This window comes from Cynocephalus volans, chromosome 4 (assembly GCF_027409185.1).
Source record: "Cynocephalus volans isolate mCynVol1 chromosome 4, mCynVol1.pri, whole genome shotgun sequence".
NCBI lineage: Eukaryota > Metazoa > Chordata > Mammalia > Dermoptera > Cynocephalidae > Cynocephalus > Cynocephalus volans.
Window position 1 is genome coordinate 37,344,279 of NC_084463.1, and position 17,683 is coordinate 37,361,961.

General features: G+C 35.6%; 1 pseudogene; it reads left to right on the forward strand.

Moving 5' to 3' along the window:
- The first annotated feature begins 1,419 nt into the window (after nucleotides 1-1,419).
- Nucleotides 1,420-3,212, forward strand: LOC134376008 (olfactory receptor 1C1-like; annotated as a pseudogene).
- Nucleotides 3,213-17,683: the final 14,471 nt, after the last annotated feature.

Here is a 17,683-nt window from a genome sequence, read left to right on the forward strand (position 1 = left end):
CTGTATTCATACATTTTTTTCTTTGTTTTAGTAAAGATGTATCTAAAGTAATTGAACTGTAACACATAAAACACTTTTTTAAATGAAGCTGTTAAATACTTCACTGGTAGAGTGAGGTTTTAAAAACCCTGGTTAAATGATAAAATTCTCGAATAAACATGACATACTATGAATGAGAATATAAAATAAAAAATCTGTTCCAAAAAATTCATACATTTATTACAAAAATTTTTACCAGAATTTTTCATTTATTTATTGCCTCCATAAGCACTATTTTGCACTTTGTGTAAATTATATGCATGTTTATGTTATATATCAAAGATTCAGCATAATAAATGAAAATTCATTCCTAAACTTGTCACTGGCCACAATGAAGCAGCGAAAAAGAAGAGATGACTTGTTATGCTTATCATAAAAGGGATATTTCAGAGTGAGTATGCAGGATTGAGAAAAATGTTGTAACTGATGCATCCTGCAGTAGAAGAAAGCCACCTTTGAACGGGTGCTGTTTACTCAAAGAAATGTATGTACAAGAATATGTAATATTTCCTCTCAGTACAGGCTTTATCCATACATGCCTTAGGTTGGGCAAAAGGGGATGTGATAAAATTAATTAAGATGACAGAAATCATAGGGAGATGAATGTCTTAATGTCAATGAGGTTTCTGATTAAGTTGGAATTCAAAACATTGTAATAGAAACAAATGTCCTATATTGTGTCCTCTAGCATTAATCATCTGTCCTAGTGCAGAACCAGGAGGTGCATATAGTATAGTGCTAAACTATGTTACATTGTGATGAAAATGATGGGCAGGGAAAGAAAATGAGGCATCTTGAACAACATCTTTTAAGGCATTGATCCTACCTACCCAATTCTATATTTGCGTGCGTGTGTGCATGCACACGTATGTTTGCACATGTGTGGTATGTGTTGAAGTAGATGTTTTCCTTACTTATATATAATAACACATTTGGTGAAATACAATAATCTTAAGATGTTTGAGTGAATAATCCAGCCAAACAGATAAGGAATAATAATATATTGTGAATGTGAGGGAACCCGAATCTCAGAAAAGGTTGAAAATGAATATATACATGAAGATAACTAAATTTTTTGTTCATTAGCATCCTAGTTGTAAAAATCAATAAAATTAAAGTCTTAGATAACTTATGGAACATTATGAGAAAATAACTGTACTTGGACTAGAAATCCCAAATCCTTGCCAACTTCTACATGTCTTTTGCTTGATAACTATATGGCCTACTGAAGGTCAAAAGAGCAAACTAGATTTAAAACAACATAAACTCAAAATATATAGGTTTTGGCATCATAATATGTCAAAGTCAATATTCCAGAAGACATGGTTTATCATGAATTCAGCTTAGTCAGAAAAAATATTCCTCATTTCTAATGAAGTCATGCACAACACCTACATCATAGAAGATGCTCAAATGTTTGCTGAAGGCATGTATGAGTTGCATGAATAGATAGATGTTTGCTTGCTTGTTGATTGCTATAAATATGTTTTTTTGCATTGATAATCTTTATAATAAAAAGAGAGTATAAGTTGGATTGATACAGAGATGAATTTGGATAGTAAGTGATGAGTTGCAAGCAGCAAGACACTCTATGAAGAATTCTGATAGGCACAGAAAAGTACTGTTACCCTCTCTGTATAGTTCACATGAGATGCTATGAGGCAAGGGCTTGAAAGTTCAGTCCACATCAAATGACCAGCATATACCAAAGAAGCAATTGTCAACCCAAGGAATAGAGATGGACTTATGAGTATCAATGACCAAAACTTATTTTTATGAGAAGAAAGAAAGCTGATATAAAGATATCTGCCATCATGGTTATGAACAGAATGAGCATCAGGTTGGGAAAGGTCAGAGTAAATAGCACGACTGCTGAAAATAATAAGTAATTTTGTATAGAAAATCAACATGAATCATATAATTACTGAGCTCAAAGAAAAATAGCTGTCCCAATTTTTTTAAATGGTCATTATTCACATAATTTGCATTTTCAATTGGAGGAAGAGACCATTCTTTTTTGAACAAAGTTGATATTAGTATGTTCAGCATGTCTATGTGTATATATAGACAGAATATCATAAACACAGGATGTAATTGCCAAGCATCCAAGCAAGCAAGAATTTGGATGGTACATAATTACACACACACACACACATACACACACACACGTAGCTGTGAATGAGAGATTTGATATTGCTGGCCTCCAAATTTTAATTTCTTTTTTCTACATTCAATGAGAAGATGGAAAACAAAAATCTCACAGGGAATTCGTCCTTCTGGGACTCTCCAGCTCAGCAGAGCAGCAGCACCTCCTGCCTGTGCTTTTTCTCTGTATGTTCTTACTCACCATGTCGGGGAACCTGTTCATCATCCAGGTCACTGGCTTTGACTCTCACCTCCATTCCACCATGTATTTCTTCCTTAGTAACTTGGCCTTTGTTGACAACTGTTTTACTTCCACTACATTCCCCCAAATGGTTGTGTACATCTTGACCAACACCCAGACTCTCTTTTCCAGGCTGCCTCACCCGGTCCTTTCTCCTGTCTTTTGTGAATATGGGCAGCCTCCTTCTCTGTATAATGGCATATGACATGTATGTGGCAATTTGCCACCCTTTACATTATACCACCAAAATGAATCCTCACCTTTGTGTGCAGCTGGTGGCAGGGCTCTGGGTTGTTACTTATCTCCATGCCCTCCTGTGTATTCTCCTGATGGCACATCTGTCCTTCTGTGCCTCCAATGTCATTCACCATTTCTTCTGTGATCTCATCAATCTCCTACAGCTCTCCTGCTGTGATGTCTCCTTTAATGTGATGTTCCTTTTTACAGTGGGAAGTCTATTGGCACTCACACCCCTTATCTGCATCCTCGTATCTTATGGACTTACCTTCTCACCATCTCGAAGGTCCCGTCTACTCAGGGGAAACAGAGAGCCTTTTCCACCTGTGGCTGCCAGCTTTCACTGGTGGTGCTGATTTATGGCACAGCCATCACTGTCTACTTCAGCCCCTCCTCCTCTCATACCCCTGAGAGGGACACCCTATCGGCTGTTACGTATTCAGTAGTGACTCCAATGCTGAATCCTTTCATCTATAGTCTAAGAAACAGGGATATCAAGAGAGCACTTCATTAAATGCTTTGTAAGTGCACAGTCTTTCAACAGCAATAATGACCTCGATGAATAATAGAAACCAACTGCTATTAAATGTTTTTTTATGCTGAACATTGTGTTAAGCACTTTATATGGATCATCTCATTTAATCCTCTGAGTAAATATATGAAAAACTATGAAAACGGTTTTCTTTTCATAAGGAAAGTGAGTCTCAAGAAATTTAAATAGTGTGCATACAAACCACCACTTGTAAGTATTCTCTGACTCCAGTACAAATATGCCTTAGTGATGAGATTTATATTTCTGCAATAAAATTCCCAAATGCTGCATATTAGGATTAATTCTCCTGGCATTAATGTCTATGAATTCAGATTAAGAACTAAAGGGGGATGAAATCTAAGGCAAGCTCCACAATGTAATGAAGCAGCAAGGTCCTCACATTTTTAACGATGTGTTCTCTTAAGAAATACACAAAGAATTTATTTAGGTTTTAAATAACATGTTTTCCCTTAAATCCCTTTGACTTCAAAAACAGTCAATGATTTTATTCTATTGACTCATACCCTTGTCATTTTCGTCTCTAATTGGTCTCTGGCATAGAGGAACACACTTTCCACTCAGAATCCCTTTTCAGCCATCTTAGGGCAGAGGCTCTCCCAATTATGAGTGCTCTCTTCACTCTTGGAGAAGTTATCAGGTTCTCAGCTGCATTTTCCATATAGAGAATACATTAATTTCTTTCAAGAGGATAAATGATTTCAGCAAAGTTGCAGAACACAAAAATCAACACACAAAAATCAGTAACATTTTTATATTCCAAAAATGAACTAGCAGGGAATAAAATCAAGAAAGTAAGCCCATTTTTCAATAGTCACCCCCCCTCAAAAAAAATACTTCAGAATAAAGTTAACCAAGGATGTGAAAGATCTCTACAATGAGAACTACAATTCATGCTTGAAAGAAATTGAAGGGGGTCACCAGAAGATGGAAAGATATTCTGTGCTCTTGGATTGGAAGAATTCACATTGTGAAAATGTCCACACTACCCAAAGTTATCTATACATTCAATGTAATCACCATAAAAATACCAATGACATTCTTCACAGAAATGGAAAAAATAATCCTAACATTCATATAGAATAACAAAAGACCCCAAATAGACAGAGCAATCCCGGCAAAAATAAATAAAGCCAGAGGCATAAGATTACCTGATGCCAAATTATACTACAAAGTTTAGTAACCAAAATAGCATGATACTGGCACAGAATCAGACACATGGATCAATGGAACAGATTATAGAACCCAGAAATCAGCTCTTATACCTATAGTCATCTGGTCTTCGACAAAGGCACCAGAAACATACACTGGAGTATGTTTCAATAAATGGTGCTGTGAACATTGGACATCCATATGTAGAGGAATGAAACTAGACCAGTACCTCTCACCATATACCAAAATCAACTCAAAATGGATTAAAGAATTAAACATATGTCCTGAAACTATAAAACTCTTATAAGAAAACATGGGGTAAACACTTCCAAAAGTAGGACTGGGCATAGTAGACTTTATGAATACAACCCCAAAAGCACAGGCAACAAAAGGAAAAATAAACAAATGGGTTTATATCAAACTAAAAAGCTTCTGCACAGCAAAAGAAACAATTAACAGAGTGAAAAGACAACCAACAGAATGGGATAAACATTTTCAAAATATGCATCCAACAAAGCATTAATATCCAGAATATACAAGGAACTCAAACAACTTAACAACAACAAAACAAAAAGTAATCCAATTAAAAAAGGGACAAAAGAGCTGAATAGGCATTTCTCAAAGGAAGATATAAGAATGGCCAACAGACACATGAAAAAAAGCTGAACATCAGTTAGCAACCTGTAAATCAAAACCATCTTGAGATATCATTTCACTCCAGTTAGGCTGGATTTTATCAAAAAGACTGAGAACAGCAAACCCTAATGAGGGTGTGGAGAAAGGGGAACCCTAGTACACTGCGGGTGGGACTGTAAAATGATGCATCCATTATGGAAAATGGCATGGAGGTTCCTCAAACAACTACAGATAGACCTGCCACATGATCCAGCAATCCCACTGCTGGGCGTATACCCAAAGTAATGGAAATCACCATGTCAAAGGGACACCAGTACTCTCATGCATATTGCTGCTCTATTTACAGTAGCCAGGATTTGGAACCAGCCTAAACACCTGTCATCAGACAAGTGGATAAGGAAAATGTGGTATATTTAAATGGAATACTACTCTGCTATAAAAAAGAATGAAATACTGCCACTCGAAGTATATGGATGAACTTAGAGAAAATTATGTTAAGTAAAATAAGTCGGGCACAGAAAGAGAAAATACTGCATATTTTTATTTTTATTTATTCTGTGAAGCTAATGAAAGAAAGAAAGAAAGAGAGAGAGAGAGAGAGAGAGAAAGAAAGAAAGAAAGAAAGAAAGAAAGAAAGAAAGAAAGAAAGAAAGAAAGAAAGAAAGAAAGAAAGAAAGAAAGAAAGAAAGAAAGAAAGATGAAAGAAAGAAACAACAAACACAGTAATTCATTGAACTCTTTAGGAGGAGAACAGAAGTGAGGTTGCCAGGGATGGGAACGGAGGAGCAAGAGTGGGGAAAGGGAGGAACTGGCAAAGGACCATGAAAATTGATTCCTCTTTATTTTGTTCTATTTTATTTATCATACAATGTAATCAATTTTCATGGTCCTTTACTGGAAACTTTTTGTGTTCCTTTGGTGTATCATGTTTCCTTACTTTTTCATGTTTCTTGTGTTCCTTGTGTTGATATCTGCAATCTAATGGAGTAGTTGCTTTTCCCAATTTTATGGAATAGATTATGAACAAATGAGTTTTCTGTATGTGGGTTCTAACATGTCTGTTGCATATGTTGTGTTGGCTTTGGTTTTGGTGGGACTCGGCAGTGCAATCTATGTGCAGTTTCTCTGATTGTAATCCCTTTTAGTGATGTCTGCAAGTACCTTACTGGCCTTTATTATGTGCATTTTTGCCAACACTTGCTCTCCTTGGCTGAGTCAGAGACTCTAGGCTGGTGGTTTGGCCAGGCATGTGTGAGTGCAGAGAGCCATTTGGTTGTTTGGCGGTCTCTCTGAGGCACAAAGTCACTGCAAAACTGGCTATCAGGCCAGGCATGGTTATACAGTTTGAGGTGTCTCTCCCAGGAAGTGGTGTGCTGCCTGAACAGATTTTGGGCTGGATGCAGGTGTGCTTTGGTGCACAGTGGGGAATTAAGCAGCTCTGTGAACGCCTGTCTGTGGAGCAGATGCCACTCCCTGTCCAAGAGCTGGTGTGCATGGGTGCAAAATGTCCAGGTGGCTCTATGGAGGCCTGCCAGTTTGAGACAATGTCACTGCCTGGTCTACTGTTGCGCTAGCAGTTGGCATGCACTGGTGCAGCAGAGCCTGACAACTCTTTGGAGGGCCACTGTATCAGCTATTCATCCTGGAGCAAGCCTTCAAGGGTGTAGCCAGGCCCAGGAGCTTTGTAGAGACCTGCTGTGGAGAGGCAAATCCACTGTCCAATTGCTGTTGGTCAGGGAGCAGGTCTCCTGTAGGCAGCATAATGTTAGGTTTTGTTTTTCTGTCCATTTATCCACTCTATATCTTTTAAGTGGGGAGTTTAATCCCCTTTCATTCAAGATCATTATTGATATGTGAGAAATTATTCCTTCCACTTTTTAAATGGTTTTCTGGTTGTTTTTCAGGTGTGCCTGGTATAGCAGGGCCTAGTTGCTCTGTAGAGATCTGCCAAGGAGAGGCAAAGCCATTGCCCTATTGCTGTTGGTCAGGGAGTAGGTGTACACTAGTACAGTAGGGCCCTGTGGCTCTGTGGAGAGCCATGGGGTGAGGCAAAGCAACTGCCGAATTGGCTGTCAGGCTGGCAAGGGTACCTGTGGGCTCAGTGCGCCAGCAGATTGTGCAGAGCAGGTGCACACAAATGTGGTGTATTGCCGCTTATATGGCAGCTTCCCCACTGAGCAGGCCTGCCTGTTATCCTGGGGAAGAGGGTGAGCCATGTGGGTTCTAACACTAGGGTCTCAGTCTTTCTGCCCAGTCTAGACTCCAGGTAGCCAGGGTCATTGTCTTGATGGCACATGTGTGAACATGGTAGAATGAAGGTGGAGCCTCAGGATAGAGAGAGTCAGTTGTCACTTGCCCCAAGGAAAGGATGCACTCTAACAGTTGGGATTAGTTTCAAGATGGCACTGTGCCACAGCTGCTTAGGTTGGGAGGCTGGGGTTACTCTACCTGGACTACTCCTATGAGGATGTGCAGATGCATAAACTATCATCTACTCTCCAAACTGGCTTTGGAGACTGTGAGGACTGGAGGACTCTTCTGTGGCAGGGATTGCTGGTGTTTGTGGTGCAAGTGAACAGCTGGGGTTTTTCCAGCTTACCTTTTCTCTGCCTGACTCCAAGTGGGCCCCTGTAGAATGACAATGAGGAACAGGCAGGATGCTTTGCTTTGCTCTCTATTGTGTTATCCTGGTCTTTCATGCTCCACAAGGATTTTGCCACTCCTCTGTGCTGTGCAGCATATTTCTTCAGTCTAGTCAAAATACAATGGTGTTTTTTTGGACAGCGGGGGGATGAGCACCAGACACCTCTAGTTGGCCATCTTGCTCGACCCTACTTCCCTCATATAATATATATAATCATATAGTAATAAAAGCTCATATAATAAAGGAAACTAAAAACTCACTAGAGGGGCCCAAAAGCAGAGTTTAGATGACAGAGAAAATAATCAGCATATTTTAGCATAGGTGCATCAAAATTACCCAATCTAAAGTAATTAAGATCGAGGAAAAATAGTCTCAGAGGTCTGTAGAACAACATCAAGAATGCCAGTGTATTCAGTGGGAGCCCCAGAAACAGAAGAGAAAGAAAAAGGGTGAGAAACATATTTGAAGAAATTATGTCTGAGAACTTTCTAAATATAATGAAAAATATTAATGTACAGATCCAAGAAGCTCAGCATACCCCAATTACAATAAACAAAAAGAAACATCCATACATATAATAGAATTAAAATTAAAGACAAAAAGAAATCTAAAAAGCTTCAAGATAAAAACAACTGATCACAAATGATAGTGATCATACACCTAAGTGAAGAAGATATTAACAATTTATGTGAAAATCATCATGAGCTTATGTTAGGCAAAAAGTTATTAGATATGTTATTACAGATGAAAGTTATTAGAGAAGAGTTAATAAAATTATAATAAAATTTAAGTTATTGAAGATGTTATCCACAAGTGATAAATTAAACTTTACCTAATAAAAATATTTTTACCCTTAAAGACACCATTAAGGAAAGGAAAAGACAAATCAGAGGTTGGGAGAAAATATTAGCAAATTATATTGCTGAAAAAGGATTGTATCTAGTTTATGTGAATAATTATTACAACTCAATAACAAAATAAACCACACAATTAAAACACTGGCAAAAGATCTGAAGAGACATTTCATAAAAAAGACGTACAACTGTCTATTGGGCACATAAGTGCTCAATATTTTTAGTTATTAGAAAAACTCAACTAAAACCATAATGTCTACTACACACTCATTAGAATGGCTATAATCAAAAGATTGAAAATAAAAGTATGGGGTAGGGAGATTTCCACTTCTAGGAAAATGGAATTGACAATTTTTTCCTATTCCTTCATTTAAATACAGTAAAGGTCCCTGTGAATTACATATAAAGCATGCATAAGAAGACTGAATGGTAGATAGAAGAAGGCAGACCATCTAGGACCCTAGGGAGCTGAGGAGTAACATGGTATGTTTCCTATTGCCACATATAGTAGATTTGGTATTGGAGAAGTCACTAGCCTGAAAATGCTAAGGGGCACAGACAAAAAAAAAAAATTCAAAGACAATACTGCCCTCTCTAGCCAAAAGATAAGAAAAAGAAAAGTCTATCAACACAAAATTTTAAGATACTAATCTCAAAAGTGCAGTGAAATACCTCAGGAAAAAAATGTGGCCCTACTGAGAGCTCTGTCATTAAGGGTTAAATTTTTAAAAAAATTATATTTCAACCCTCACCAGACTGTAACAAGGTCCCACAATGTGGGCAGCAGGGACATTCATCACTGCCTGGCAGTAAGGAAGAATAACCCACAGAACAGTCAGGACTTTATCACCACTCTGTATTCATGGGATATCTCAGCATGGTGTCAGTGGAAACCCCTATGCAGTGGTAATGAGCACTACACTTTCATCCCTATGAAGGAATAATGAGACACACCTTCCTCCTTTGGCTGAAGGTATATCATAGAAGGCCTGGTGGAGATTCAAGGTTTTTATTAGTTGTAGCAAGACACTATCCCCTCAGTGTCAGTGAAGACAACATGCGGAGCCATTACTACAAATGCAACTTCCCCTTCTAGCCAGAGTGGTCTTGGTGGCTGCCTAGTGGTGAACTTGAACTTCCACACATGCCCTGCAGTAACACACGGGCTCTCTAACCCCAGCATCAACACAGATCACGTGGACAACCTAGACTTCCACCCTCACCTAGCAGTAGCAAGTCATGACCCATTTTACCACCAAAGTGGTGTCAGAGGAGGCCATCTAAAACACAAGCTTAAATAAAAAACAGAGTTTTATAATCTAATATGCCAAATGTCCAGATTAAGTAGAAATTTATTTTTCATACCAAAAAACAGAAAGAACTCAACTGAGAAGAGATTATTGAAGGATGGCAACACCAGAATGACAAAGATGTTAGAATTATCTTATGAGCAATTATGAACACATTAAACAAACAAAAGAGTGAAAGCTTCAGCCTAGAAATAGAATATATCAACAATAAAATAAGAGATTTAAAGAAACAAATGAAAATTGTGGAATTTTAAAATCCAATAACCCCAACATTTTTGTGTGTGTCTGTTCCAATAAAAATATTTTTTTAGATAACTTATTGTACATACACGTGGGGTACAACATTGATTTTCACTAATTGTGTGCAATGTGCGATGTTAGATCAGGATAGTTAACTTATTCATCGTTACAACACGCAGTCATTCTTTGTGTCTATTGACCAATTCCTCATTAGCTCCCCTCCCTCCCTAACCCTTCCCGTTTTCCATCTCTAGTTTTCTAAAAGTAGGACATATTACTGAGATTGTTGTTCCTTTCTTTCTTTCTCTCTGTCTCTACTGTTCATTTGTTTATTTGCAGCTCTATTTACAACAGCCAGGTGATGGAACCAACCTAAATGTCCATGGATGATTGGATAAGGAAATTGTGGTATATATACAGTATGGAGTGCTACTCGACCATAAAAAAAAAAAAAAAAATGAAATTCTACCATTTGCAGCAAAGTGGATGAGCCTGGAGAAAATTATTCTAAGTGAAACAACCCAGGTACAAAAAGAGAAATACCTCATGTTCTCACTCATAACCAGGAACTGAGTCGATGAAACACAATTTTAAAAATCAAGAAATGGGATCAACAGCAGAATGCAGAAGACGGGAAATATTCAGTAAATCAATAATAGAATGACAGAAATTATTAAATGTAAAAACAGAAAGAACCTAGACTGAAAAAAATATAAACAGAGCCTCAGGGACATGTGGCACTATAACAAGGGATGTAATGTTTATGTCACGGAAAAGGGGGAAAAAGTGTGTGGGACTGAAAAAGAATTTAAAGAAATAATGGCTGAAAATTTCCTAAATTTTGAAAAAGCAAACAAAACATAAAGCTTGAGATTCACATCTTTTGTGAATCACAAACAAGATATACCAATTGAAATCCACAGTAAGTCACATCAAATCTAAATTTCTAAAAACTAAACATAAATTAAAAATCTTGAAAGAAACCACAGAGAAATGATCTACAAGTAAAAAACAATTTGAATGACCAATTTCTTATCACAAGCCATGGAGGCCAGAAGAAAATAGCACAATTTTAAGGGCAGAAAGAAAAAAAAAAAAAAAAAAACTATGAACCCAGAATTTTTATCAACAAAAATGTTCTTCAGAAATAAAGAAAAAAAATCAAAACAATTCAGATGAAAGAGAACTAAGAGAATTTTTGGCCAGTAGATTCGTCCCACAAGAATGGGTCTAGGAAGATTTCTAAACAGAAAGAAAATTCTAAAAAGGCAGGTGGAGTTGGATCAAGAAGAAAATCAATGAAAGAACAAATATATGAGTAAATACAATAGATTTATTTTCTCCTCTGAACCTTTCTTATTTTTGTTTTATGGTAGAAGGAAAACTTACCATATTATAAAATGTAGTTCTCAATGTAAATAGAGTGAATATTTAAGACAATTATATTATAAATGGTAGAGTCAAAGAAACATAAAGGAGGTAAAGTTACTACACTTCTCTCACACTGGTGAAACATCAACAGCAGTACGTTGAGCTCACATTTATAAGGTGTGTGTGTGTGTGTGTGTGTGTGTGTGTGTGTGTGTGTGTGTGTGTGTGTGTGTAGTTTAATATTTGGTGCAGCCTCAATAAAAGGCACTCTCAAAAAAGGGATATACTCAAAAACAATATAAACAATTCAAAGTGGAAATCTAAAAATAGGTTCTATTAACCAACGGGAAAGGAAAGAAAAAAAAACATTTAAAAAACAAGGAGAACAAAAAACAAAGCAAATAAAAATTTAGCATTAAGCCTTAACTTACCAATAATTATTATAATGCAAATGGCCTAAATAAAATAAATGCAGGTATTTGCAATGTTGATAAAAGCAGAACAAAACAAAAGCAAAAAAGATGACCACTCTCCATAATTTCAGATGAGAAATTTTCTATTTTTCAAATCTGTGTTTTCCTATAGGTCATGCATCACTTTTCTCTGGCTGCTTTCAAGATTTTTTTTGTCATTAGCTTTCAGAAGTTTAACTATGATGTACCTTGATGTTATATACTTCGTGATTCTGTTTGTATAATATCCTATAAATGACAAAATTATACAGAATAAAAACATCAGCAATTAGGATGAGGGTTTTGTGGAGTTGTTATTTGCCTTTGACCAACCCCTTCTGCAGCATGATTGTAATGATGGGAATATTTTGAAAGCATGAATGCACTGTCAAATGTATCAGATTCTTATTGGTATATATCCATCCTGACATTTCTTTTGACCCTTTGTGTATATAATGTTAGTTTGATGGTGAGTTCAGGCTACTCTACAGAGTAGAATTCTTATTTCTTTATTTTTTTCCTACTCATTGTTGACATGCTTATTGTGGATGATGCCTTTGATGTTATCATATACATTTTCTATTTTTTTCTGCCTTTCTTTGTAATTTATTTATTTTTCTGATTATACTGAGTCTATATAATTTTGGTTTTCTTTGCCATGATATTTTGTCAATTTTACACCATGGCGTGTGGGTGGGGGAGTGGGTGGGTGTGGGTGTGTGTGGTGGGTTGACATTTTTAATAGTAACATGCAACCTATATTTACTTGTTAATCAAACAGATATTAAACATATTATAAGACTTTTATAATTTAAAAAATTATGGCATAGGCATAGTGATTAATAAACAATTGAAAATTCATAGACAGTGTATATACAATTTTAAAATACGTCAAAGGAAGCTTCTTAAAAGTACTTTCAATGAAAGGTATTGAAATACATATTTCAATATGAAATTGAATACATATTATGAAAATGTATAATTGGATCTATTCTTCACATTATATGCCCTGTATTTTTGGCTGCATACTCCCTAAGTGGAGTGCCTGAAGTGAGAAAATACCTCACAGAAATGAGGGGTCGGTAGTGGTAGTGTGAGCATTTTGTGGCTCAAATGCCACAGAGTTTTGGCACAACCTCTAGTCACTACCACTGAGACCTAGTGGTCTTTATTACATAAGTGGTTCTCCATTTGCTGTTTGCCTTAGTACAATTCCCAAAGAGTTTTGAAGACCATTTAACTGTTATCAATTAAAGAGTTGTTTCACAGGGGCAGGGTCTATCAAGCTTTTTTGACCAAAGTACTAATTTTTTTACAAGATTTAGAAAAGCAATTCAATGGAGAAAAAAATAACCTTTTTGACAAATAGTGGTGAAGTTGGAAAGCCACAGGCATAAAATGAACCTCAACTGAACATAACTCCTTATACAAAAATTCAGTCAATATAGATCATGAACTTAAATATAAAACGTAAAACTATATATTTCAGAAAAAAATACATAGAAGGAAATATTTTGGACCTAAGTTTATGTGAAGAGACTTTAGTGTTTACACTTTTGTTTAGGGTTAGGGTGACAAAGATTGGCAAATTCAACCCTGTCAAAATTAACAATTTTTTTTAGGGTCGGCCCGGTGGCTCACTCGGGAGACTGCGGCGCTGGGAGCGCAGTGGCGCTCCCGCCACGGGTTCGGATCCTATGTAGGGATGGCCGGTGCACTCACTGGCTGAGCGCGGTGTGGAGGACACCAAGCCAAGGGTTGCGAATCCCTTACTGGTCACAAAAAAGAAAAAAAAAAAACAACAACGATTTTTCCATTTGAAAACACCTGTTAAGAAAAGAAAAAAGCAGCAAAAATTGGAAGAAAATACTTGTAACTAAGTATTTGGAAAATATACCAGTTTCTAGAATATATAAATAAATCTTAAAATTCAATGATACAAAGCAAACAATCCAACTAGGAAAAAATGTAAAAGTCGTGAATAGACATTTTACTCAATAGAATATTCACAAGGCAAGCAATTACTTGTTCAATATCATAAATCATGAGAGAGATGCAAATTAAGACCACAATGTGATATCATTACACACCTATCAGGATGACTAAAATATAAAACAATGACAAAACAAAATGTTGTCAAGGATACAGAGCATTGAGATTACTCATATAGTGTTGGTGGGAATGTAAAATGGTACAGCCACTTTCTTTACCCATTCACCCATCAATCGACATCTAGTTTGCTTCAATGTCTTAGTTATTATGAATAACGCTGCAATGAACATGGGAGTGCAGACATCTCTTTGAGATTCTGATTTTAATTTTTTTGGACAGAAACCCAGAAGTGGAATTGCTGGATTATATGATAGTTCTATTTTTAATTTTGGGGAAAACTTTCATATCGTTTTTCATGTTGGGTTCACCAAATTACATTACTGCCAACATTGTACAAATATCCCCTTTTCTCTATACCCTCCCAACACTTGTTATATTGATTTTAGTTTTTAAAAATATCCATTATAACAGGTGTGATATGACATTCAATGTGATTTTGATTTGAATTTTCCTGACGATTAATGATGTTGAGCACTTTTTCATGTGCCTGTTGACCAATTGTCTTCTTTCGAGGAATGTATATTCAGTTATTTTATCCATTTTTAAGTAGATTATTTCTTTTTGCTATTGAGGTATATAAATTTCACATATGTTAGTGTATAATAGTTCACAGCAGTCTCTCACATTCCTCTGTATTACTGTTCAATAGCATATATGTGATTTATACACCTCAATATGAAAACAAATAATCTGATTAAAACCTGATTTTAATATCAGATTTAAATATACTGTCTGAAAATATTTTTCCCAATTTTGTAGGTTGCCTATTCATTTTTTTTTCTTCTCTCTGCATAAGCTTTTTAGTTTGATCTAGCCCTACTAGTTAATTTTTGCTTGTGTTGCATATGTTTTTGGTGTCATATTCAAAAAAATATTTTCCTAGTCATGGAAACATTCCCCTGCATTTCCTACTAAGAATTTTATGGTTCACTTAAGTTTTGAATTAATCAATTTTCTATTAACTGTTGTGAGTGGTGTTAGCTAGCAGTTCAATTTGATTCTTTGGCAGGTAGCTATTGAATTTCCTCTCACCATTTATTTGAGAGATATTTTTTCCATTGTGTATTGTCGGTGCCTTTTTCAAATATTAGTTGACTGTACATGTGCGGGTTTATTTGTGAGATCTCTGTTCTGTTACATGGGTCTACGTGTTTGTGTTTATGCCAGGATCATACTTTGGGATTACTGTAGCTTTGTAACATAGTTTGAGAGTCAGGAGATATGATGCCTCCAGCTTTGTTGTTCTTCCCCAAGTTTGCTTTGGGTATTTGGGATCTTTTGCAGTTCCATGCACATGTTAGGATTGTTTTTTCTATTTCTATGAAAAATGGCATTGGAATTTTGATAGGGTTTTTACTGAGTCTATTGATTGCTTTATGCAATATGTAACTTTTAACCATATTAATTCTTTCAGTCCATTACATGAAATATATTTCCATTTATCTGTGCCTTCTTCAATTTCTCTTACGAATGTCTTGCCATTTTCAGTGTACAGTTTTCACCTCTTCATTAAATTTGTGTAATAATAACAGGGAAAAGTATAATAAGAACACAGAGTCATCAATAATTGGTAACTTGTAAAATAATAATGAGAATTTCACCTTCAAAACTGCACATACAGGAAATATAAAAGAATACAAAATTATAAATAAGCCCCAAAGATACAATAAAGTCCTCATTGTATAACTAAAAAAGATATTTAGAAGATAAAAATGAAAATAATGACTATTCAGATCATCAGGTAATATTACTATTATTTCATACTGATGTTTTAATGTGAATATCAGAAACAGAAGAAATACACTTACAAATCTTCTTCCCCTCTAGAGAAAATGTCTCTCATGCAAACCCCTGAGATTAAGTAGCTACTAAATATTTCTCATGAGACACTTAAAAAATTATTCCTGGAGGGCACCTAAGAACCTATAAGTGCTCCTATGCTTCTGTATCAACCACCTTTAGTCTCACATACTTCAGTGATATTACTGTGTTCTATCTTCAGTTTGATGTGTATAAACTTTATCCTTGCTATGGGAGACTAAACTGGTGAATCCATTAAACCTATCTTGTGGCTGAGACGAATCAGAAGTGACAGCATGAAGAACATCCAAAAAATTAAAGCTAGTAATTCAGGTAAGTTATCTCAGTTCTCTAAAAACTTCCCCTTTACTGACTGCATGTGATCCATCTGATCTTTACCTGCTGATCCTTCAGGATTTAAAGGATTAGCAGCTCCCTGCTCCTGCAGAGATTGATTCTAATGAGATGTTTATTACACAGATGTTATCAAAATACAGCTTAGCAATATCGGTACTCTTTAGTATCTCAAACTATAGCTATGGATTATAGTTTGCATTTTTAAGTGGATGTTAAGGTAAAAACACTTCCAACAGCTCTACCTTCATTAATGTACGCAAAGTTGCAAAAATATTTATATGTATGTGACATCACACATTTCTGAATGTTTGTGCTCTTTTTAATGTGAGATAAATTGGTTCTCAGTTTCAAGCTGATAAGATTATAAAGCATCCAAACAATAACAATCCCAGCAATGTGGTAAACACAACTTTCAAATATGTTTATATCAATACAACTATAAAGGCAACCCACACATACAATATTTAGTTCTATTGTGGCTTTGCTACTAGCTATGTATGTTACATGCATACATGATCCTCTGTAATAAATAAAACGTGTTGCTATCCAGTGATGTAGTGTGATATTTGAAAAATAGGACAACTCTTAGAAAGGACAACTCTATCCTACAGTTGACAACTGAGATGAACACATTTAATTTAAACCAGAAGTACAGACATAAATTATGGTGATTTTCATAAACTACTAGAAAATATTACCACTTAATGTTTTTTGAGAATTCAATGTTTGAGTTTTTGTTTCCTAATATATGGGAGTTTGACTACATCTTAAATTCTATGACCTGTGCAATGGTGAATATTTTGCTTTTCTTCTTTTATAGGTTGTATATGTGTTTCAATAGAACCATACAATTGGCAATGTTTGGAGAAGCCCTACACAAAGATGGGTCTGACACAAAGCATTGTTTTCAAAAGAGAGATCACTTAGCTCAAGGGCTTTCACAGTCTCCACAGATATTTTAAAAATTGAATTTATATGCCCAGGTTGATATGAGAAAACTTCAGGTTCTGGTTACATTTGTTTGCCTGAGAGGGCTTTTGACTATTTTTAGCTAAATTATGACTCAAAAACCCACACACCTTACCGTTTGTTGGAATTGATATATTATAAATCACAAACTCAGCTTTCATCAACCCCTAAAGCATTAGGTTCACCCAAAAAAATGCTTTCATTGTACTTTAAGATTTTAATGTTAGCTCTCAACAAAGTAGGCACAAATGACATGAATTACTAAATGCTAGAATGTCTGATCTTAGTATTCTTTCTGTACTATCATTGCCATAGTTACTGTACTCCTGGATATAATGTAATCTCCATTTTATTCAGTAAATTTGCTTCCATAAATAAAGAGGAGTGGAGCATTGCTCTCTTAACACATTAAAATAGTTTTAGATTTATCTTATTGTACCAGAATTATTTATTCAAACAGATAAGATATTTTCTTATTACAATCATTGTTTTCTTTCACTTTATATAAACACAAAGCCGCCAGTGAGAGATTTGTTTTTCAGAGCTACATAGCTAACAATTTTTGAAGCCTTTT